The sequence below is a fragment of the Podarcis cretensis genome (assembly GCF_951804945.1).
Source record: "Podarcis cretensis genome assembly, chromosome: 5".
In the NCBI taxonomy this organism is placed as follows: Eukaryota; Metazoa; Chordata; class Lepidosauria; order Squamata; family Lacertidae; genus Podarcis; species Podarcis cretensis.
In genome coordinates, this window is record NC_137174.1 from 57,802,680 (window position 1) to 57,825,907 (window position 23,228).

The window sequence follows — 23,228 nt, forward strand, 5'->3', positions numbered from 1 at the left end:
AATGCCTACGGGTGGCATGTCTACGGATTTTCCTCCTCTAAAAACTACGTGCGTGTAATGGTCGGGTGCGTGTTATAGAGCGAAAAATACGGTACATAGTTCTATCCAAGTGGCAAGTTAACCGTTAGCATACCAGGCAAGGAGCTAGGAGTCAATAGATTTTGCTTCCTTGTGAGAATCTTTGCTAGCCTGGTTTTCCATGGAGAGGATAGTCCTCTCCAGGAGTGTTTCTGGGCATATATTGAAGCAGTCATGCCATTTGTTTATATCCCACCTTTTCCTCCAAGGGGCTCAATGTGCTTTGAAGTTTTAATGTGCCCCCTGGCACAGACCTCTTTTTCACAACTGCTTTTTTGTGCATCCCTGAAACCCAGGTTTTCAGGCAGTTTTTGGGTCCCGTGATTTGGCTGGCTGTTTTGATTTTAGACCAAGTTTGAGAGGATTTGCATCACAGCCTCTCCCACTTGTGGGTTGGAGAGACAGATTATGTCTGCTTATTATTTTGCTCACTGTTTCCACCTGATCTTGAGTCAAGCAGGAAGGTAGACCACACCTTTAAACATATCTGGGATGAGTTCCTTCTCCTGTCAATTCCTTTCATCTCCAGTCAAATCCCTTTGTATATTGTATTGTATAGTCCCCAGCAAAATAAACAGTCTTCACTGTCAAAATGCTTTGACTTTTCTGAAGGTAGGGGGTCTTGGAGATGGGAAACCAATGTCTGGGCTGTACCACTTCAGGTGGCCAAAGATTGGGGGTGGGCAAGGTAGGCAAATCAAGTAATTTGTTTGCTTGCAAAATTCAATCCTGCCTTCCCACCAAATGGTGTTTAAGGTGTTTAATGACAATAATAATAATAATAATTAATAAAATAATAATAATAATAATAATAATAATAATAATAATAATAATAATAAAAACAGAACAGCAATAAAATGCAAAGACTATGCTTTCACAAGTTCCTGGAACAGACCAGAGGGCTTCTCCTGAAGGTCTTAAAACCCCAGCTGTTTAGTATGGGAGACTGAAAGGTCTTGCATTAAAAATAAATAAAACCCTTCACATAAAATCCATAATGTCAGGGGGAAAGCTAGATTAGAACCTTTTCTGTGACATCCTTTTTTCTACCTAAAGGCATATGTGTAGAAGAAAAATTAAAGTAAGCCTTTCCCCACCCAGTCTACAATGGTCCAGTCCAGACACAGGTTCATCACTGAAGTGAATATTATTATTATTATTATTATTATTATTATTATTATTATTAATAATATTGTTTATACCCTACCCATCTGGCTGGGTTTCTACTAGAGCTCAATGGGTAGGCCTTATTTCCTAGAGACATTCCTTTCTTCCCACTAGGTGGTATGAAAATCATGGGACTGCTTTCTTTGGTCTACATTATTCTGCAGACTAATAGCTTTTCAGGAGGTGAAGTTGTTATTCGCAGTAGCCCCAGATGTGTTTTGTCAGGCATCAAAGGCTGGAATGAATGAATGAATGAATGAATGACAGAACGAACAAATGAATGAAAAAACAAATACCCCCTATACTTGCATGTATTTAAAGTATCCAAAATGGAGGAATTAATGATAATGATTGGCTATTTAGAATAATGAACAATGTTAAAACGGTGTATTAAAAACGTGTTTATTGGAGAAATTTGCACTAATGTACTGATGAATTTTCATGATTTTTTTTTTTAAATAATAATCTCAAATCGATGTAAAATAAGGAGAACTGTATTTAAGATTAGAAAAACAAGAAACTGAGAGCACCAAAAGTGGCAGATCTTTCCATCCTTCCCCACGGAATGGGCATAGGCTGATCCATCCAAGCAGTCCTCATGCAGCAAGGGATGGCTTGCTAACAATCTTGGAATATTGTAATGATAGCAGCAAAGCAGATAGCAAGCTGTTTTCCTTTAGTTTTCTGGCTGGGGGGCACAAGAAGCAATGGGTTCAAATGGCAAGACTTTCGGTTTGGGTCAGATGTTACAGAAACATTCTAGCCCTAGGAATGGTTGTTTGGCAAGGCTCATTGGGGCTCAGCCTGAGGAACTGCAGTGCCAGGACTCATCCTGGAAAGCCACAAAATTGTAATTAAGCTGGTGCCTCTGAAGATGTGGAAAGTGCATTTTCCTTACTCCTGTAAGTAGCCATAACTCACCACCACACGTGTGGGATTATGAAGAAGGTTTTCAAGAGGATGTGGCTTCCATGGGCCTAAGGCCTAACACGCCTCTTTAGAAATGACCACCAGGCGTTGGTCATTTGGGCTCATTGTGGTCGCTCAAAAGCAGAGCAGATAATCATGTGGCAGATGTGGTCGCTTGCAAATCCCATGCCAGTCTAGGCGATTTGATTAGGCGACTATGATGACTGATACTGTCCTGACTTTTCTGTGGCCATAAGATAAAAGGTAAAGGTAAAGGTACCCCTGCCCGTACGGGCCAGTCTTGACAGACTCTGGGGTTGTGCGCCCATCTCACTTAAGAGGCCAGGGGCCAGCGCTGTCCGGAGACACTTCCGGGTCACATGGCCAGCGTGACATCGCTGCTCTGGCGAGCCAGAGCCGCACACGGAAACGCCGTTTACCTTCCCGCTGGTAAGCGGTCCCTATTTATCTACTTGCACCCGGAGGTGCTTTCGAACTGCTAGGTTGGCAGGCGCTGGGACCGAGCAGCGGGAGCGCACCCCGCCGCAGGGATTCGAACCGCCGACCTTTCGATCGGCAAGTCCTAGGCGCTGAGGCTTTAACCCACAGCGCCACCTGCGTCCCTATGGCCATAAGATACTTGACTATTAAAGCAAAGCTAGGAACTGACCACATCCGCTCTTTAGATTGTTCTGGAAGACTTGTCGCAAAACACTGCTCAACCCTAGAAGTAAGGGCTTGTCCATGCTTCTGCTTATCCTGTGATTTCTGGACATGGGTCTGAGAAGTTTTTCTTTTGTCCCACCTCTTTCCAAAGGAAAACCCACAGTTCACTGCTTAATTGGAGCACATATCAATCAAAAAATCTAGCAGACCTGTGCTTAGAAATCAAACACAGGACAAGTGTGGATGAGCGCTAAATCCCACTGTTTTCAGTAGGGCCAACTCCCAGAAAAATGTGCATAAGATTGCAGCTACAGTGTTCTTTTATTCTGGGCTAAACTCCCTCATTTTGGTTCTCGTGGTCATTAACATACACACACACCCCTTAGCTCACTTTGCTCTAGACCAGGTATGTTCCTCTACCTGTTGGTGGCCTCTCATCAGCTTCAACCCATATGGCCAATGATCAGGGATTAGGGGGCTGTAGTCCAACAATATTTGAAGGGGGCATCAGGTCCCCAACTCCTGCTCTGGTCCATTTTGGGGGCGCATTCTCAAGATCTCAAGAAGGATTACTTATGTCTTGACGCTTTTAACCACATGCTTATCCCCACAGTACAGTTGACGCATGTTTAGTGTGTGGCCAAAGATTCCTCCACTGCCCAGCTCACAAACTTAATTTGCATTGTGCTTTTCTATTATTATTTCTGATCAATTAACCAGAAATGTTGTCTTTGTCACTGATGTGGATCGGCATCTCCTCGACAGCATTCTTTGAATGCTCTGTGATTGAGGGAGGGTGTTCTGTTGTGTCCTCTGAGTTGCAATTATTAATGGTTGGTTGTCCTTTATAAATCTAGCTGCCTCCTCTGTTTGCATTGCAAGGGACTATGGGGCAGACACAGCACCCTCGTAAAGGTCTGCAGTGCTACTAGGTGCAGACCGTGCATTTTCTCATCATGCACAGCCTCCTCAGCTCCAACACCCTCCAGCTGTACCTGGAGAAGAGAGACGACTTTGCAACTGTGACTTGCAAGAGCATTTTCAAGAGCTCCTGGCTGGGAGCCACAAGCCTTGGACACTGTTTCCCAGAGGGTTGTTGTGACTGGTCAGAGGAGTCCCAACAATGCCTAGCCAGTAAATAAGTAACTTGTCTCGAAACTTCGATTTGTAGCCATGTTAGTTTGTGGCACCAAAAATAAATAAATGGAGAGAGTTGTTAAGCTTTAAAAGACAAACACATTTATGATGCGCTTTTGTGGACTAAATGACACTTCGTCAGATTCATTAACTGTTTTCCTCATTTAACAGGTACACACATACACATGCGCGTGCACGTGCACACACACACACATGCACGCAGAGTCTGGGTATGGCTAGAAATTCTTGGGTCTGAGGAGGCCCTGAGAATGTATCTCTGCAGTGCCATGCAGGAGTGTACACTGCATTGACTTTGTGGATCACACGGTTAAGGCTGCAGCCCTCTGCACATTTACCAGGGGGCAAATGTCACTGATTTCATGGGGGCTTACTTCTGAGTAAGGATGCATTGGATCAGGCTGCATGTCTTAGTTTGCACATTTGGTGGGAATGGGGCAACAGGAATAATTACATCTTCAGCTAACTCTGGGTTTGGATGTTACAGAAGAGGAATTAGTAATGCTGAAGTAATTTTAGGAGATGCATGGAAAGCAAATATGACAGTATTACTCAATAGTCACGGGTACACTATTATGGTTTACCAAGGGAAAAGAGTACACCAGCTAAAATTAATTTCTGGCTTTCCTATTGTAAGACTTGTCATGTGTGTTTTCTGTCATAAGGAACCTGCTAGAAACAGATCTGGGTATCAGCTGGATTTTACATTTCCAAAAAGGGGGAATCGGCCATTGCGTGTTTCTTCATACCAAAATCCCAAAGTATGACCCAAAACCAGCACAGCACCCAGCTGTTCTCCTGCTCTATTTTAAGACCAATTCAAATTTATGGCTTTACCATTAGACCATATTTTTCTCCCTTCACCTGCACCATCTCCTTTGTCTGACATCCTGCCTGAGGAATTCTGGACCACTCAAAAAAAAGGTAAAGGTACCCCTGCCCGTACGGGCCAGTCTTGACAGACTGGGGTTGTGCGCCCATCTCACTCAAGAGGCCGGGGGCCAGCGCTGTCCGGAGACACTTCCGGGTCACGTGGCCAGCGTGACAAAGCTGCATCTGGCGAGCCAGCGCAGCACACGGAAACGCCGTTTACCTTCCCACCAGTAAGTGGTCCCTATTTATCTACTTGCACCCGGGGGTGCTTTCGAACTGCTAGGTTGGCAGGCGCTGGGACCGAGCAGTGGGAGCGCACCCCGCCGCGGGGATTCGAACCACCGACCTTTCGATCGGCAAGCCCTAGGCACTGAGGCTTTTACCCATAGCGCCACCCGCGTCCCGCCCAGGACCACTCAAAAACTTGCTTGCTATCTTGTTCCATTTGGGCTGGTCCTAGGTTTAGTAGTACTGCATCATCTTCTAAGGTTCTTCTGTAGCCATAGGTGGTTTCTTACTGTCTGATGATCATTAAGGTACTATTAATCTAAAAATCCATGTAGGAAGTATCTCAAGCCACACCTCCCTGGAGGATTCTGGCTGAGTCTGAAAGGAACAGTTTGTGCACTTTGAATTGGGCCAGAGAAAGAGAAAGGTGATATTTTGAAGCTGGTTGGTAAAGGTTGCTGTGAATCTTGGGAGTGCTGGGTTGTTGCTCTTCTGAAGTTAGCACTGCCTATGTGTGCTTGCTTTCCATCTGCTAAACCTGTATATTTCTAAACATCTTGTCCAAAAGGCCCCTTGATTAGATAGACAGAGAGAGAGAGAGAGACTTGCCAATGTCTCTGCAGGAAGTCTGTGACAGAGCTTTCAATGGGTGCCTGAATTTCCTGCATCTCAAGCCAGTGCAATGGGTTAGGTTTATACACGAGAGCAAAGTGACTCACCCTTTGGGGAGGAATTTCCCCTCTGGGAGAAACAGAAGAATTACACTGGATGTCAGTAGGCCTAAGGAGCAGCCTTTGGTGTTGGATGTTTAGGGCTTGCTAAGTTGAGAGATGTTGCGGTCTAGGACTCTAAACCTTCCTGTCTGCCTGGCAAAAGTTGCAACAACTTGGATCCGGATTTGTGCAAACAAATAAAAAATGTTCCACCTCCTCCCGCCCCATCTGGTGATGTGATGCCTGCCAAGAGGACTTGCTTCCTTGTCTCTGTTTTCTTTAAGAAAATCCCCAGCTGACAACACGAAGGAAAGGAATGCACTTTCTTGGAGGCAGAGAGTCTTATAGTGGACCCTTTCTCTGCTCCAGATCTGCCGGAGTGGGGGCGGGCTTGACGCTTCTCTCTACCTGTGTCACTCATCATTCCCAGTTAACCTTGGTGGGTTTCAGATGGATGAAGTAGAGAGATGGGTGCCTTTCTGTTGCAGGCAGAGGCCTCTACGGAACAAGCCAAACTGGTGCACGTGAAGCCCATTGAGCATTGTCTTAAGATGTGGTCTGTGGTTGGTGCTCAGGGTGCTTTGCCAGTTTTCCTTGCAGGTGATACCTGGCCTCAGAAAGCAGAGGACTATGATTGTGTGCACATTTCTCCATGTGACACAGCGCACTGGTAGGACTCTGTGCGCTCGGGTGGGCTGAAGGTAGATTGGGATCCATTAGCTGGTTTGCAGTAGACTGGCAAGGGTTTCTGGCTCCTGTTTCCTATGGGGGCAAGGCCCATATCTCAGTGGCAGTTGAACTGCTTTGGATGCAGAAGGTCCCAGGTTCAATCCCCGGCATCTCCAGGTAGGGCTGTGGGAGACCCTTGTGTGAAATGCTGCCCATCAATGTAGACAATACTGAGTTAAACTTACCCATGGCAGCTTCCAGTGTTCCTGTGCACTTCTCTGCAGCTAGGCTGACGTGGCTTTTTGCAGTGATATTTGGGGGGAAAGGCTGCAGCTCTGTGGGAGAGCATCTGTCTGGCAGGTAGAAGGTATTGGGTTCAATCCCTGGAGCCTCCAGATTGGGCTAAGAGCATGCCTCTTGAAACCCCAGAAAGCTGCTGCCAGTCAGAATAGACAATATTGAGCTAGAGAGACCAATGGTCTTCCTAATAGACAACAAAAGGCTTCTTTTTCCTCACCCAAATTAAGCTTTCAAGGGCCCCTGTTCTGCAGTAACTGGCCTGCCATTCCAGTGCACTAACCACTACTCCACACTGCCCTGCAGGCCTTCTTCCTGGCCTGTTAAGTTCCCTTCTGCTCTGGAAAATGCAATGTGAGTCCTATCCATGGCATAAAACAGGCTTGCCTGATATTGGAGGGGATGTCTTCCATTGTGGTGTCTGAGGTGTGTGGGGGGTGTCTCCTGCACTGTCCTGGGGTAGCACTGCCACTTGACGGGGCAGGGTGGGGCGAGGGCAGTGGAAGCACCGCGTTGGCAGTGGTGGCACACCTGCCACCACCCTGCCTTGCCCCCTTCTGGTCCTGCCGAGCAAGTGGCGGTGCCATGACAGAGAGACTAGCCCACCTCATGCCACAGATGGCAGCTTGAAGGACTGTCACGTAACCCCTTTTCTTTCCTTTTCCTTCTCTGTATTGTGTAGTGCAAGGGATTTGGAAAGAAGGAAGGGTGAATAAGAACAGCCTGGGTCTCAGCGAGAGGCAGCCTGGGAATCCACCTTGTGCATGGTAGATTCTTGGCCCCAAAGCCTCCTCTCGCCTCCCATGGGCTCTGAGCAAGTCTCTGCAGAGGCTCCTTAATTCCAAGCCTCCCCCGTGTTTTCCAGTCGGGAAAACAGCCTTGGCTTTGTTCGTTTGCTTTGCCCAGATTTGTTTAATGAAGGGGCTGTAGCTTCAGCTCCAAAGTTTGCAGAGCTTCTCTTAACAAAGGATGTCATCTTTTTAAGCCTGAGTGAAATTGCCTGCCCCCGCCCCTGGTGGTTGGCCACTTCCCTTTGCGACTGTGCAAGGACTGTAACTGCTTATAGATGGCTCTTCCTAAATATGCCTGGATAGCTCAGTTGGTTAGAGCATGGTGCTGTTAAGGCCAGCATTGCAAGTTCGATCCCCATATGGGACAGCTGCATATCCCTGCATTGCAGGGGGTGGACTAGATGATGCTCAGGGTCCCTTCCAACTCTGCATTTCTGTAATTCTAAAGCAGCCTTTCTAAGCCTTGGTTCCCCAGATATTTTTTGAACTACATCTCCCATAATCCCTGACCACTGGTCCTGCTAGTTAGGAATGATGGGAGTTGTAGTCCAACAACACATGGGGGCCAAAGTTTGAGAAACACTGGTTTGTATTCTGTGTGAGCTATCTAAAGGTTTTTATGATGAAGCAGTATATAAATACAGATAGATAAGTAAGTAATAATACTTACTTAATAATAATAGAATACTTTTGTTTAGAAAGGAAAAGGGAATATCAAGATTTCAAAACTTTGCTGATTTTAACCACTGATTTCAAAACTGCACTTTCGTTTCTTTGAACACTTGAGCAACTCTTGGTATGAAACAGCTGGTTATAAATATAGTCCACTTTTCAGTAATTTAGTTATCAAAATACCAGCTTTCTCTTGGGACACACTTCCACTTGTCCCATGCCTAGAAATCATGGGTCTGAGCAGTTTTCCGTTTCCCCTGCCACTTTCCCCAGGAAAACCTGCTCTTTAGTGCTGAATTGGCACAAACATCAATCTGCAGAAAACCCAATTGACATTTGGTCCAATTCAGCGGTAAAGATTGGGGTTTTCTCCTGGGTTGGGGGAGCAATGAGGCAAGCGGAAGTCTGGATGAGCCCTTGGCAACGCTTGTCAAGCTTAATCCTATTCCAAGCTGGAAGATTTATTTCATCTCTGTACAAACTATTGACAGAAAGGTGGAGAATTTGAAAGCTAGTTCTGAAAGTGTCTGAATGTTGACTCACCTTGAGGTCTTCACCCCATGTGATTGCTCTGACATTTCTCTTGTGACACTGTTCTGTTTGGGTGGCACAGCAGAAATATTTGAGAGCTATGTTGTTCCTCTCCTTCCTGCTATGATTCTGCCCCCCTCCCCCGGTGAGCTGTTAAAGTTGGTCATCGTTTCACCAGCCAAACCTGTGCAGCTGGATAGGTTGCATGTGCCAGATTTTGAAGGGGTTAAACATTTACTAGGCTTTAATGTGCTCTGTAAGCACATGACTGGCGGCACATGATGGATTCCATCCTGTCATGTGAGGCTTTGGGCTGGAGAGTGTGATGTGCTATGGGTGGAGTGTTCTCCCCATCTGGTGTTTGCCCAGCCTGGTGAATTCTCTTCTGCTGAAGGAGGCGAGGATTTGGGAGGGAGAGAGGACATCCTGGATTACATTACAAAGACTTGCTGGCTGGGATTGATGAGAGCTGCAGTCCAAAGCTTCTGAAAGGCACTAGGTTGGTGAAGACAGGAAGAAAACTCATACAGGGCAGACCTCTGAAAGCAGGACTACAGATTGTTAACATCTGTCAGAAACAGGCAAAAATGTGTAGCCGTCTGCAAACTTCAGCTTAACTAACATACTGCCCTCTAGTGTCAGATCAAGGGGAGTCTATCGCTCGCTTTCCCTTGAGTTGTGTAACTCTTATGATTGCATCCTAAGCATACTGGCTAGGCAGTAAGTCCCACTGAACCAAGTGGGACTTACTTCTGAGGACACTTACACAGGATTGGGCCATCTGGGAGCAAAAGCTACATAATGTAGTAGGAGCACTTGAAACATTTCAGAGAGACATCATCAGAAAACTAGCCATATCTCTGAATGCACTCGGGCCATATCTTAGTGCCATAGTTCCCAAAAGACAAATAATAAACCACCTGTGGGTGTCCTAAGGTGGTTGCTTTCTGGCCTGTTGTAGAACAGTCTCCTTGAAATCACTTTAAACTTTGTACAGATGGAGAGCAGATGTACTGTAAATGTTTTTCCCCCCAATAGATTTTTATTGAGATTTTAAAGGTTACAAATAGAAAAAATAAAGAACATATTTAAACAGGGGGGGAAAAATACAGAACAATACAAGAACAAAGGGGAAAAAAAGAAAAAAAAGAAAATGCAGATAATTAAAGAAAAAAACACAAATCAATCCTTTTACATAACTTTCTTTCCTTTGCTTATTTCCTTGACCTCCTCACACCTCCCTTTTTGTATTCTAATTCAATTAGACATTTCAGCAAATCCTTTCCATCTTTATTTCTATCCTAATGATTTATCTTAATATACTATAATTTTACATTCTGTTCTTTCACCAATTGACAATCCATTTTTACTTAATCCTTTATATCATTTCTGCTGAAACCACATTACTTCATTCCAACATCCTTCTAACATTCCTTAATTTTACAATGTTTCTGTAGATAAACTTTAAATTTCTTCCAATCTTCTTCCACCAACTCTTCTCCTTGGTCTCGGATTCTGCCAGTCATTTCCAGATGTACTGTAAATGTTAATGGCATGTGCTAAAAACTACCTACCTTGCTAGGCTGTTATAAGAAGATGAAAATAATAATAATAATAATAATAATAATAATAATAATAATAATAATAATAATGCGCTGCCCATCTGGCTGGGTTTCCCCAGCCACTCTGGGCAGCTTACAGCAAATATAAAAAACAGTAAAAATCAGACATAAAAAAATTCCTGATACAGGGAAATAATGTATCAGAAACATTTCCTGTAGTTCACAAGTGGATGAGACTTTGATTTTTTTTTTTATGTCCAACTTTTTTGGCTGATATATGAAAAGACCAGGTTTAAAGAGTTGTAAACACCTGATATTTGGGGTGTTTTCAGTTCTTTACAATTAACCATTGCTCAAAACCAGTGGCATGAGATGGGTTGGGCTGAAACCTGCCCAAGGTCCTGTGGACAAATAGGGATTAGAATCTGTCCTTGTTCCAAAGACAGCACTGCTGACCAAATAACATTTCTCCACTATTGGTGTCATAGGCCTTTAAGAGAAGCCCCTCCCAAGTGTCTGTCCCCCCCCCCCCAATATCTACCAAATAGCAAGATTCTCCAGTGAATTTCCAGGAACAGCTGCTGGGCGAATCATATGGCTGCCATAGTCACAGCAGGGGGTTGGGGATGCACTTCTGTTTGAAGAAGCAGAAATCCAAAGAGCAAATAAACACCAAGGCCTGGAGCAGCCTCCTGACAAGGAAGATGTGGGCAGGCCTGTCTTCTCTGATCGGCAAGCAGGACACAGATATATCTACTCTGCCATCCAGTCCTGAAGCCGCCTGGCATTCTTGAACAGATGAGGGGGTGGCAACATCAGGGGCTCACTGCAAATGCCTCGTGGTGCCAGAGCATTGTTGGAAGGGAGTGTAGAGGCTCAGAAGCAAACAAAGGCCAAAGGGCTCTTGATCTTCCAGTGATCCTACCCCATAGCCCTTGAGATTGCATACCAGAGTCCCCACTAAATCAGAGTTTTTCCTTTTTCCGAGAAAAAGCCATTGCTCAGAGATAGAGCATGCAAGGACATTTGAGGTTTGGTCCCTGGCATCTCCTGGTGGGACTAGAAAAGACCCCAAGACCTTGGAGAGAACCTGCCAGTCAGTGTGGAGCATATGGAGCTCTGTGTAGCATCTGGCTTGTTTTTCATGCAGCATCGCATTGTGACAGCAGTGCCAGTGGTACCGCATAGGAGAAGGGCCTTGGCTCAGTGGTAGAACGCACATGTTGCATGCAAAAAGGTTCCATCCCTGAATCTTCGGATACACTGCCAGGCAGTGTCTATAATACTTAGCAAGATGGACCAATTTTCTGGCTTGGTATAAGGCACCTTCCTGAACTCCCATCTGTGCTCTGCCACTCTGCCTACGTACCTCCATGTTTATTTTTCTCCCTGTGTTGTGAGGACTCCTTCCTCCCACTGCTTATCTGTCATTCCCTCCATTGCTGTTAATTCAGAATCTGCTGAAGTTCAGCACCTAGGATAAGCTAACCCGGGGTATTCCAGATGTTGTGGTGACCCAACAGCTCACATAATACCTGACCATTGCTGGGGATTGGACTGGATTCTGTGAAGTGCAATGAGGTGGCCTATATGCCTGCTCAGTCTGCTGTCCCAGTGCTAACTATCAACGGGCAACTTAAAGGCATATTTGTTTTGAAATGCTAAGGTTTGAGGCAAGTTAAAAATCCTGCATGAGCACATTATTGGAGCAGGGGGCAGTGAGCCATCGGAGGAATATCCCTGAAAGATTACCGGTATATAAATCAATGGCGCCCTCTAGTGGCGGAAGGAGAGAGCAATTTCTGGGGATCACAGGTTGGGGGGGGGGGCTGGCTTAAATAATAATGGGAGATGTGTTCAAAAGGATTTGGCCAGGCTTGAGGATGAGGACAGCTATCTGGGTTGGGGGTGGAATGTCACCATCTGGGGAAAGGCCTGCCTGCACCTGTACTCGGCTTGCCATCTGTCTTGGCTCCATCTCCTCAGTGGGCAGATCAGTTGCAAGCGACAGCACAGCAGCAGGCAGAGTCTTGCATGCGGCCATATTCCCAGGTCCTTGCTTGCTGCAGCCAATGCAAGGAGCTGCCTCTGTGGTGGATGTACAAAGCGAGATCAGGCAGCAGTGTGTGTGTGTGTGTGTGTGTGCGACTGACTTCCTGGCCTGCACTGCTGGCTGGCTGGCATGGGCTGGGGACAGGAGTGGTACACACATGCCTGGACCCAGGCAGATATGGACTAAATGACAGCATGGAGAGACCTAGTGCAGCCGTGGGAGGGGAGCCCGGGGATGGGTAGAAGTGGTCATAGAGCAGCTTAGGGGTGGATGGGAAAGGATGCATAGGCAAGATGACATGAGCTTAGTGTTTACTCTGAACACTAGTTTGCAGGAGCACAGGAAGCTTGCTTTATACAGAGTCAGACCAATCACCTTTCTGGTTTAGTGTGGTCTGCATTGACTGGCAGCAGCTCTCCAGAGTTTCAAATGGGGGGCATTCCCAGCCATACCTGGAGATGCCAGGAATTGAACCTGGGACCTTCTTCATGCAAGGCTGATGCTCTGCCAATGAGCTTACGTTGCCCTTCCTGGGAGACATGCTTTTACATCCTTTGAAACTTCCAGGTCCACTGCAGTGAAATGAAGGGGGCAGCCCTCTAGGGGGAGGAGCTCCATGCACATAGTAGAACTTCCGTAGAGATCGTTGAATTGCGAGGTATGTGTGAAGCCAATTTCTTCCCAAGGGATTCTTTCTCAACTTCCGGAGAATGACCAACTTACAAAGGAGATCAAGCCTCATTGCACCTTTAATAGAAGATGGATTTCTGGCAGATATATGCAGTCCCCCCCCACCCCCAATTCCTGCATGACAAGCTGCATGGACCAAAAATCTTGCAAGCCACAGAACTATTGAACATGCAGGAGTCTTGCTCACCTTTGTAGCCAGTCACCTTTGAAAAATAAACAAGGGGAAATCAGAGATAAGTGGAAAAAAGTGGTTATGCAACCACAGTTGCTCAGCTTAGGTCAGGGTGGAATAAGGCTGAAGCCTGTCCATAGCTACTGAACCTGCACCTACACAGTTGGGTAAAGATGTGCAACCAGAAAACATTGGGGCAAACTGGGCTGCACATGCTAACTGGAGGCCTCCCCCCCCCCACAGGTGCCCCTTGGGGGTGTAGAGTGTTTGGTGAGTGGGCAAAGAGCCCCGTGCTTTGCAGTCGAATGGAGGGTGTTTAGAGCCTCGGAGGTACATTCTCATGTACAGCGGTGAGCACATTGTTTAGTCGTTTCTGGCTCTTCATGACCCCATGGACCAGAGCACGCTAGGCACTCCTGTCTTCCGCAGTTTGGTCAAATTCATGCTGGTAGCTTCAAGAACACTGTCCAATCATCTTGTCCTCTGTCGTCCCCTTCTCCTTGTGCCCTCCATCTTTCCCTCCATCAGGGTCTTTTCCAGGGAGTCTTCTCTTCTGACGAGGTGGCCAAAGTATTGGAGCCTCAGCTTCAGGATCTGTCCTTCCAGTGAGCACTCAGGCCTGATTCCCTTAAGAATGGATAGGTTTGATCTTCTTGCAGTCCATGGGACTCTCAAGAGTCTCCTCCAGCGCCATAATTCAAAAGTAGAGCACATCAGCAGGCGCTAAAGTTACACAGCAATTGCAGTTGTGTGCGCGCGCGCTCCTACTCCACATCGCTTGCGGTTGGCGATGTGCGGATGCAAAAAAGTCAGTCGCGCGGCGCACCACCAGGCGACTCTGAGATGGGCCTCTGGGTGGCGAGGCGTGTGTCTCAGGCCCGGCCGAGTCGGTGGGGGTGGGGGAAAGGGAGGAGGAAAGTGGGGCTGGGCGGAGAAGGAGGGTAGGGGGCGGATCCGAGACACGAGAGTCCCGGTTAGCCGAGGGGAGGAGCCTGTTCAAACTTGTCGAGACGCGGCGGCGCTGCGAGCCGGCCGGGGGAACTGTGCCCCGTAGCGGCCCAGCGGCGGACCGGCACCATGGAGGCGGCCAGGCCAGGTGCGGGGCAAGGCGGGCAGCGGGAGGTCGCGGTCCACTTTCCGGTGGGGGGGGGGGAGACGGGCGGGAATTCGCTTCGGGGCCCAGGAAGATCAGAAGGGGAGAGCTCCCCGCCTCCGCCAAAAAAAAAAGAGCAGCCGATTTGTGCGCTAAGAGTCTTGGGCGCTGAGTTCCAGTTGGCGACCGAGGGGGCTTGCTTGGGAGCCTCTTTCGGGATGCCTTTCTCCAGCGACGGGTCGCTCCTCTGCTTCCCCCGTCCACCTCCCTTCCTGAAGGCGGCTGAGTTGGCTGCGTGGTCCCGCCGCGGCGATCTTTGTTGTTGCGTGGAGTCGGAAGCAGGCCGGCGATGTTGCTCTTTATGCGCCCCCCGCTTCCCCCTCCATCTGCCTGCTGGAATCACATTTTCCCTTCGCCATCCGTCGACTTGCGTCTCCCGCGCTGGGAAAGGAGAGGCGCTGCTGCCTCTTGTCCCGGCGGCGAGTCGGTTTCTGAGCGCGTAATGTTGTTCCTTCGCGTTACTTTCTCCATGAAAGGGCAACGGAGAAGCGGGAGTCTGCGCTGCCGGGCTTGTGCCCCTTTCTCCCTCTTCGTCACGGGGCAGCCTCTTGCCAGCCAATGAGCTTGTTGGTCTGGCCTAGTGGGCTTCTCCTTCTCCCTCCTTTCATTCATGGGGAAAGTTTGGCCGTGGCCTCCTCCTCCTCCACATCCCCGGTGCTCTGAATCTGCGCCAGGAACCTGGGTTGATGGAGGCCAGGCTGTGTGCCAGAGCCCTCCCTCCCCTGCCTGGATGGGTTGGCTTGGGGTTTATGCCTGTTGAGAGTCCATTGCAGGTGCTTGCTCTGAGCAATTGGGCTAGTCCAGGGAGAGGGCTGTGGATGCCCCAAAGGAACCCCAGAGTGACCCCAGCAGCCAGGATAGCCAGTGCAAAGCCCTTGGATGAAACTGTGCAGAGCAGGGGGAGTAAACCTGTGGCTCTCCAGATGTAGTAGGACCACAACTCCCATCATTCCCTGCCATTGGCCATGGTGACTGGGGCTGATGGGAGCTGGAGTTCAGTGGTCGGCTGTGGGGTCTGGGACAGAGTGTTAGTCTCTCAATGCTGGAGGCGGGTGTGCATGGTGTGTGGAAATTGTAGGGTGGGTGAGTGTAGGTTGCTATTTTCAGCACAGGTGTGGGGAGGCCAATGAGGAAACCGTCCAATGTTGATACTGGGAAATGCTCCCTAAGCATCCTGTAGGAGCACGTGCAACAGCTAAAAAGGCTCTTTGAATGTGTTTATATGCACACAGTTGCATATTGTGCTGGAAGCACGTGTGTTGCACTGGGCAGATCAAACAATGCTGGCTTTCCCTGTTGTACATGTGTTTCTGTCAGCTCCTCTTTCTGCATTTAGCAGTGGTGGCTGGCTGCCATAAGCCCTGGAGATTTTTGTTTGCATGTAGAATAACAGTGGGTGCTGTGGGCTAATATCAGAAGCATTAACTATAAAAGATCCTCTCTAGGACAAGAATGTGATAATAAGATGCATTTATATCCTGCCTTCAAGGAATTCAGGAATGAATATATGTCTGTCCTCAAGTTTTATCCTCACAACATCCCTGCAGGCTAGGCTGAGAGACGGGTCCAGAATTGCCCTATAAGATTTGTACAGTAGTTGGATGGGGAGTTGGACCTGGGTTTCCACAGTCCTGGTCTGACCCGCTCAGCAATAGTCCAGCAATATCTGGAGGGCACCACGTTGACGAAGGCTGCTCTAAGCCGTCTCACTCCAGCTCTATGAATTCTCTTATTCTGTTCTCTCTTTTTCTGTCATTGGGGGTACATGTGAGTGAGCTGGGGACTCCCAAGAGGCAACTGTGTGTGTTAATTACATTTCCTGGAGAAATGAGGTGGCCTCTTTGTGTTTGTGAAGAGGACAGACAACAGGAACCATTCATCACAACTCATTGTGTTCGGATTCTTGCCTCTGTGTATATGGTGCTTTTTAAGATCCAGCCTGAGCCTGTTTGCGGTAGGGACTCTCCTGTTAGGGGCAGCTTGCTGTCCTTTGCAAGCTTGTGAATCACCATTCTCTATAAACAAGAACCTGAAAGCCCTGAAACTTTTAAAACTCTCTGCTGCTGGCAGTTTGGTCCTGCAGGGCTTGGAAAAGTCTGGGCAAAGCACTGCCATTTGCCATTTGCAGCTTTCAGTTCCAGGCCAGTTCCCGTGAACGATGGATAGGAGAGAAAAGTATTGAAGGGCCAGGAAGCCTCTCTAGTGCTCAGACTGCCAGGGCTGGGATTTAGGGAATCTTTGGTGATGGGTGCATCCGTGCATGCAAAGGCAAGGGGGGGGGGAGCAGCTTTTTCTTGGGTACATTCTGCTGGCAGAGTTGAGAGGAGGGAGGGGGACTGTGGAAGGGTAAGAGTCTGCTTGCTCTCTGATCATGTTCTTTGTTCCTCAGCTTTAGGCTGGACAGGCTTGATAGCTTCAGCAGATGCCTCCGCTCCTTGCTTTGAAGTGAAATAGATGGGGGAAGGGAGGGTACAGCCCTGACCGACCTCCCCTCCCCTCCCTGCAGTGTCTTGTTTGCTGGGCAGCATTGTTACACAGACACACAGCTTAAGACCGAATGCTAAGAAGTGGAGGCAGCAGGCTTCTCCTCTCCCTTGATGGCTTTCCTAGACTTATTCAGATGCCGTGCACAAAGTAGCACATTTTATTCCAAAGCATTGGGAGTGGGGGCTGTGGTCATTGTTGGGTTACAACTCTCATCACCCCCGATTGTTGACAGTGCAGGCTATGGCTGATGGGAGTTGAAGTACAACTATATATAGTTGTACAGGTGCTGCACAGGTGCTGCCCTTCACTGCTGCATTGTGGGAAAAGAAGCCTCTGAGTGCTGAGAGTGGTTTGGGAGAAATGGGGGTGGAAAGGGGCTTCTTTTTTTGGTCTCCCAGTGGAGGATAAGCATAGATTTCCAACATGAAAAGCTACTACTGGTTCCCCATGGTCCAGAAGCATGACCCACATTAACAAGGGGTTGTACCCTCAGCATAGTGAGCCCAGTTCTATGGAGCTTCGTCCAGTAGGAACCAGACGAGGACTGACACTGCAAAGTTTCAGATGTTGGGTCAGAACAATTTTTTTATTTCAGGAGGCTGCTTTAATGTCCTTGTTTTCTTATGTTTAATGTTCTTGTTTTCTTATGTTTAATCTATGCCTTTTGTACATTGTATGTTTAATTTCTTCTTTGTGAGTTGCTTTGAGACAACTGTGAAAAGTGGGGTAGTAGACCTTTAGACAGAGAAACAAATGAAGAAACAGTTACAGTCAATGACTCTCAGATCCAGCTAGGGTAGGGATAGATGGCCCCCTTAGTACATTGTCTATATACCTCTGCAGATTTATCTCATGAAAAGCCCAGCACAGCGCCAAGGGCTCTTGAACCTCTAGATATGGCCCTTGTGGAAGGTTAATTGCTAACTGTAGCCAGTTGCTTTGCTCACATCTAGAGATCTCAATTTTGCAGGATATGAATGCCTAGCAGTGGTGTCCAAACTTTTTTCAAAGAGGGCCACATTTGATGAAGTGAAGGGCCGTGAAGGCCAACCAAAGTTGTAGTTGAGGTTTTTTTAGGATTTTACCCAGAAAATAAACTACCACAGGGGCCGGATTAAACCGACTGGCGGGTTGGATTAGGCCCCCGAAACGGACTTTGGACATGCCTGGCTAGGGCTTGCCCAGGGATGCGCAATGGCAGAGTTCTATTTCCCTGATAGCTATAGGCAAGCAGGAGTTCCATGTTGGGGATTGACAGGGCTGGGGGAGGCGGCTCCTTCTCCCAACAGCCCACTTGGTTTGTGTGCTAGCTGTAGGAGAAGAAAACCCCCTTTCTCTGCAATCAGCATGGAAATGCAGAGGGGTGCCAGAGGAGCAGTCAGTCCTTTCATCCTCCTACTTCCAGTCCACTTGGTAGAAGGCTCTTTCTTTCTTTCTTTCTTTCTTTCTTTCTTTCTTTCTTTCTTTCTTTCTTGTGGCTAGCTTGTTAGGAGGGTAGAGAAGCCTACATTTCCATGGGTGGGATTGTAGAATAGGACATCTCCACATCTATGGCAAGCATGGGAATGCTGGCTAGAAAAACAAACTCTTGAAAAACAAACTTTTGTTGGCTTATTTACAAGGCAGGTGTATTGAAGTGTATAAACTGTGAACTAGGAAGTCCTTCAAGCAAATGTTTCCTTTGCAGCAAACTCAGAGGTCTTAACAAACCAGTACTCTCTCAGCCTCAGTCCCTTCTCTGCAAAATGGGTATGATAAGGCTGATCTTACCTTGTGAAGCATCATTACTGGACCAATGTATGTGATACATTTTAAACTCTCTAAAATGCTCTGTAAAAGCGAACTATTTTGGTTAACATGTTGCAGCTAGTTGGGATTAAGGCTCTCTGCAGCTGGCCCTCTATTTAGATTGTTTATCTGCCAATCCATTTTTTTGACTTCCTGCTGTTTAAACTTGTACAGTGGTGGGCAGCCCTGCCCCTAGGCTTTGCCGCAGTCAGCAAATTAGAATCCCCTCTCTAACCCCCCCACCAAAACACCCTTAACTGTATGCTGAGTAGCACAGTGCCACCATACGCAATGATCAAGAGTTGATTGGAATTCTTCTTTTTCATTTTAATTTCCAAAGCAACTCCTTTCTTCCCCTTGACAACTGGGCCTGTGTTCCAGAGATCAGTTGGCAATCAGGCCGTGCCCCCTGGTATGTTGGGAGCCCTGCCCATCCCATGAGTCGCTGAGCTTGCTTTGTGCTCCTCTTCCAAAAGTGCAACACAGCACATTTCTCTCTGCCTGCAAGTATTTACATAGCTGAGGCAGATGCTGCTGGAATTGTGGTGCCCGCATATCCAGTTTGCCACTATGATTGGGTTAGCCTAGGTAGCGAGGCCTTGGGCTTGGGAGTACAGGAGTGTGGCCGGCTGCTGGCTGCTGGGATCTAGTGTCAGCATACTGGCATTTCAGAGGACTGGGGGAGTTGGGGACTGTGTGCGCACATGTGCACACATGCGCCTTGGGATCTGCTTATGCTACGTAGTTATGATGTGTCAGGTACTTGCAGGGTTCAATAGTGCTCAGAAGGCCATGTCTTCTTCTGCTTGTACCTGTTCATTCCCCCTTCTCTTCTTTTCTGAAGGGTCTCCGTGTTAATTGTACTGCTTTCCTGGAAAAAAAACCTGGTGCAGGGACATCTCCCGGTAGCTTTTGGTCCTCCTGTGCCAGCCCAGGTCATCATATGGGATTAAATCCTTACTCCCCAGGTTCAACAAGAGGGTGAAGATGGTTCCTCCTCTCCATGGCTTTATGTGGAATGTGTGTGTGCGCATGTGGAGAGGAACCCTGCTGGGTTGACCCAGCCGTGGCCTGACTGAATGCTGCCCCTGATCAGTGTGCACTAGGCTGCTCTTCTGGGTGGCCTGTCACTCCACATCCATCCAGCGCTCCTAGTGATCATAACTCATTAGCTTGTCATGTGTGCAGCTATCACATGGCCTGCCCTCATGCTGGGGAGAGTGGATCTGCACTTAAAGGGGTGGGATGCCCTCTGGCAGATTGGTCCAGTCGTGGTAACATTCGTGCTTTGGTAGGTGGCATCTCTGTCCCACAGTGTGCTGTTCTCTGTGTTCTACAGCATCTGCCTGCAAACAACATCTCCTTGTGTCAGATAACTGCATCATACTGTGTTGCCAAAGATCCTGTGTAGGAGACGGGTCTTCTTGACTTTAGTGGTAGAGCACCTTTGTTGCATGCAGTGTTGGCTGCAGGTTCAACTCCTGAAATCTGTAGGTAAGGATGGGAGAGACCCCCTGCCTGAAACCCTGGAGAGCTGCTGCCAGTCAGTGTAGACAATACTGAACTAGATGGGCCCATGGCCTGACTCCATATGAGGCAGCTTCATATCGTAGAGTTGGAAGTGACCACAAGGGTCCTCTAGTCCAACCCCCCACAATGCAGAAATCTCAGCTTAAGCACCCATGACAGATGGCTACCCAACCTCTGCTTAAAAACCTCCAAGGAAGAAAAGTCCACAACCTCCCAAAGGGGTCCTTTCCACTGTCAAATATGTTCCTGTTGAGTTTTTTCTTTATACAATAGAGGTAGGGGGAGGAAAGCACAGCAATGTGAAGTACAGTCATACCTCGAGTTGTGTTTGCTTCATGTTGCGTTTTTTCAGGTTATGAATGCGGCAAACCCAGAAGTGTTTACAGGAGAGAGCAGGAGCTCTCTATTGCATCACGCGCATGCACAGAAGAGGCGCTCTACTTACGGACTTTTCGGGGTGTGAATGGCACCCTGGAACGGATCGCGTCCGTAAGTAGAGGTACCACTGTACCAAAGTGAGTATTTGCCTCAAGATAACCAAATCACCCAGTGCTCTACAGGAAACAGCAACAAATCAGGGACCCTATATGTTTGACTGGAGAGAGACAGTGTTACAAACTGAGATATGAAAGCTAGGAGCTAAACGGCACCTTAAACCTAGGTTATGGGTGCAACAACGGAATGTCTAGGCGCACTTTTTAAATAACAAGAAAACAGAGCTGAAAAATGAATGAACTGCAGCTAAAATCTTATATTCATTTTTCACATGGTCTAGTCTTCATCTGAAGACTGCAAAAAACAACAACAACAAAGCCATGCTTCCCTTGCCTGCCCCCCAAATATTCTTAAGAGGGTCTTTTCTTCAGTCTTCAGAGAGTGGCTGGAAGTGGGGAGGCAGAAAAAGGTCCTTGTTTCCTTCTAGAAAAGAACTTCAGCTGACTGTGCCATCCATGTTCATAAACCTGAGGATGTTGAACTCACAAAGCATATCCTTGCATATAAATCTGCAATGAGCAAATAAATACAAATAAGCATTGATTCTGCTCTGAAATCCACTGTAGTGCATCCCAATGCATTTCTGTCTTGGGAGTCATAACCTGTGGAACAACCTTTCCCAAACTGGTGCCCTCCAGAGATCTTGGACTCCATCAGCCGCAGCCAGGCTTTCTCAAATCTAGACTTAATAGGCATCATGAATTAACCTTTTGAAAATCAGGTCAAAAGTGGAAGTCTCAAATAATAATGCTTAGTACTTTTTAATTAGGAAATTTTTATATGTTTTCCTGCCATTACTTCAGATTTTTAGACAAAAATTAAACCAAGGAGATAACTGAAGGATGTCCAGCAACATATCTGCTTTAGGATTTGAACATTGTTTCGCCTGTTCTATTTACTATCCACACAACTTTCCAGGTGCTATAAACTCTAATATGTGCAGGTAAAATGGTGCAACTTTCTAGGTGCTGCTTTGCATCCCTTGGCAATAAAGATGTTGGGATTTCCCTAGAATGGATTATTTCAACGTTGTCATATCTAAGGATTTTCTGATAGAAGAATTCCCCCCCCCCAAACACAGTCATTTTAAAATAAGATCTCTGTTTGATTGGTCCTAGTGATCTGGGTTTGACAAGCATTAAAAATTGTCAGACATTAGGACCAACCTCAACAAAACAATATCAGATTTATGTGTGAGGGTTTTAGAATATTTTCAGCCTTTCCTAAGGCAGTTTTCCTTTGCTCTTCTAAATGTAGAGGGGATAGTAGCAGAATGTATGTTTTGTTTTTTTTTTTTTTTTTTTTTTAGGAGGAGCTATTTCAATACTGTATAAACTCGTCTAATGTTTGGACCTTACAGATTCTATTAAGCTATTTACTTTAAAAATCAAATGAAGTTTCTAGTCCTCAGAATAGTTTAATTCCTCAGCAGTTTTGAAACTATAAATCCCATTTTGTGATACTTTGTTCACTGAAATATATGTGACACCCCCACCCATCCTGCAGAAAGAAAGAAAAACTCCCAAGATCCTCATCTCCCTTGAACTGATCTGCTTACTGTGCTCTCCTGCCTTGCATAATGGGTTTCCCAGGTGCTAGGCCTGAGTGGTACAATCTGCAACTTTCTTAGGCTGTTGTCTCTGAGAGTGGCCCAGCTGTGAGGTCAAATTCGGGACCTCCCTGGAGTCCCAGGCTCATTGGTTCAGGCCAACATTTGCATGAAAACGGGAGCTTTTGTCTCCCAACTTAGGCTTCTGCTGCTGTTCCTGCTGGTGGATTATTTCTCCCATAATCCCTTAGCTTGGCGGTTGCTGGGAGATGTTGATTATGTTAAGGACAAGAGGATCCTGACATCAAACAGGGCCTGGAGCAGCAGGGGCCTGCATGGAAACAAAGATCCGGTTTCCAGGCAGATGCCTGTCCTGGATGAAGAGGAGCAGCAAGTGTGGGGTGGGTGGGGGAGGGCATGGCTCCCTAGATGGACGGACTGTGGAAAATGGGCTCCCTTCTCTGGGTATCCCTGAAATTCAGCTTATAAATGCTTCTTGAACTCATGTGTTAGATGACGTACAGATTATTGTGTCTCGAGTACATTTATGTGTTGTGTTGGCAAGTTTTAGGCTGCTCAGAGAACTTCTTGTCATACGGCAGCCCATCAGCAATGCAAATAAAAGAATAGATTTAGATGAGGATAATGTCTCTGGCATGATTTTGGGCTGTTTTCATACTTTGTCTTTTGAGGTGCACTCCTTTTGTGATGGGACGCAGGTGGCGCTGTGGGTTAAAGCCTCAGCGCCTAGGACTTGCCGATCGAAAGGTCGGCGGTTCGAATCCCTGCGGCGGGGTGTGCTCCCGCTGCTCGGTCCCAGCGCCTGCCAACCTAGCAGTTCGAAAGCACCTCCGGGTGCAAGTAGATAAATAGGGACCGCTTACCAGCGGGAAGGTAAACGGCGTTTCCGTGTGCGGCTCTGGCTCTGGCCAGAGCAGCGATGTCACGCTGGCCACGTGACCCGGAAGTGTCTCCGGACAGCGCTGGCCCTTGGCCTCTT

General features: G+C 47.3%; 1 protein-coding gene across 5 annotated transcripts in view; it reads left to right on the forward strand.

The window, feature by feature from the left end:
* The window catches only part of LZTS2 (leucine zipper tumor suppressor 2), a 60,488-nt gene that overhangs the window by 17,021 nt on the left and 20,239 nt on the right, over nt 1-23,228 (forward strand). The window contains exon 1 of one of the 5 annotated variants that reach the window (XM_079977441.1): nt 14,210-14,322. The exons of the other annotated variants lie outside the window; for them this stretch is intronic. The gene's annotated coding sequence lies outside the window, so the exon portion shown is untranslated. Of the gene's footprint in view, nt 1-14,209; nt 14,323-23,228 lie in introns of those variants that run through there. 5 annotated transcript variants of the gene reach the window in all.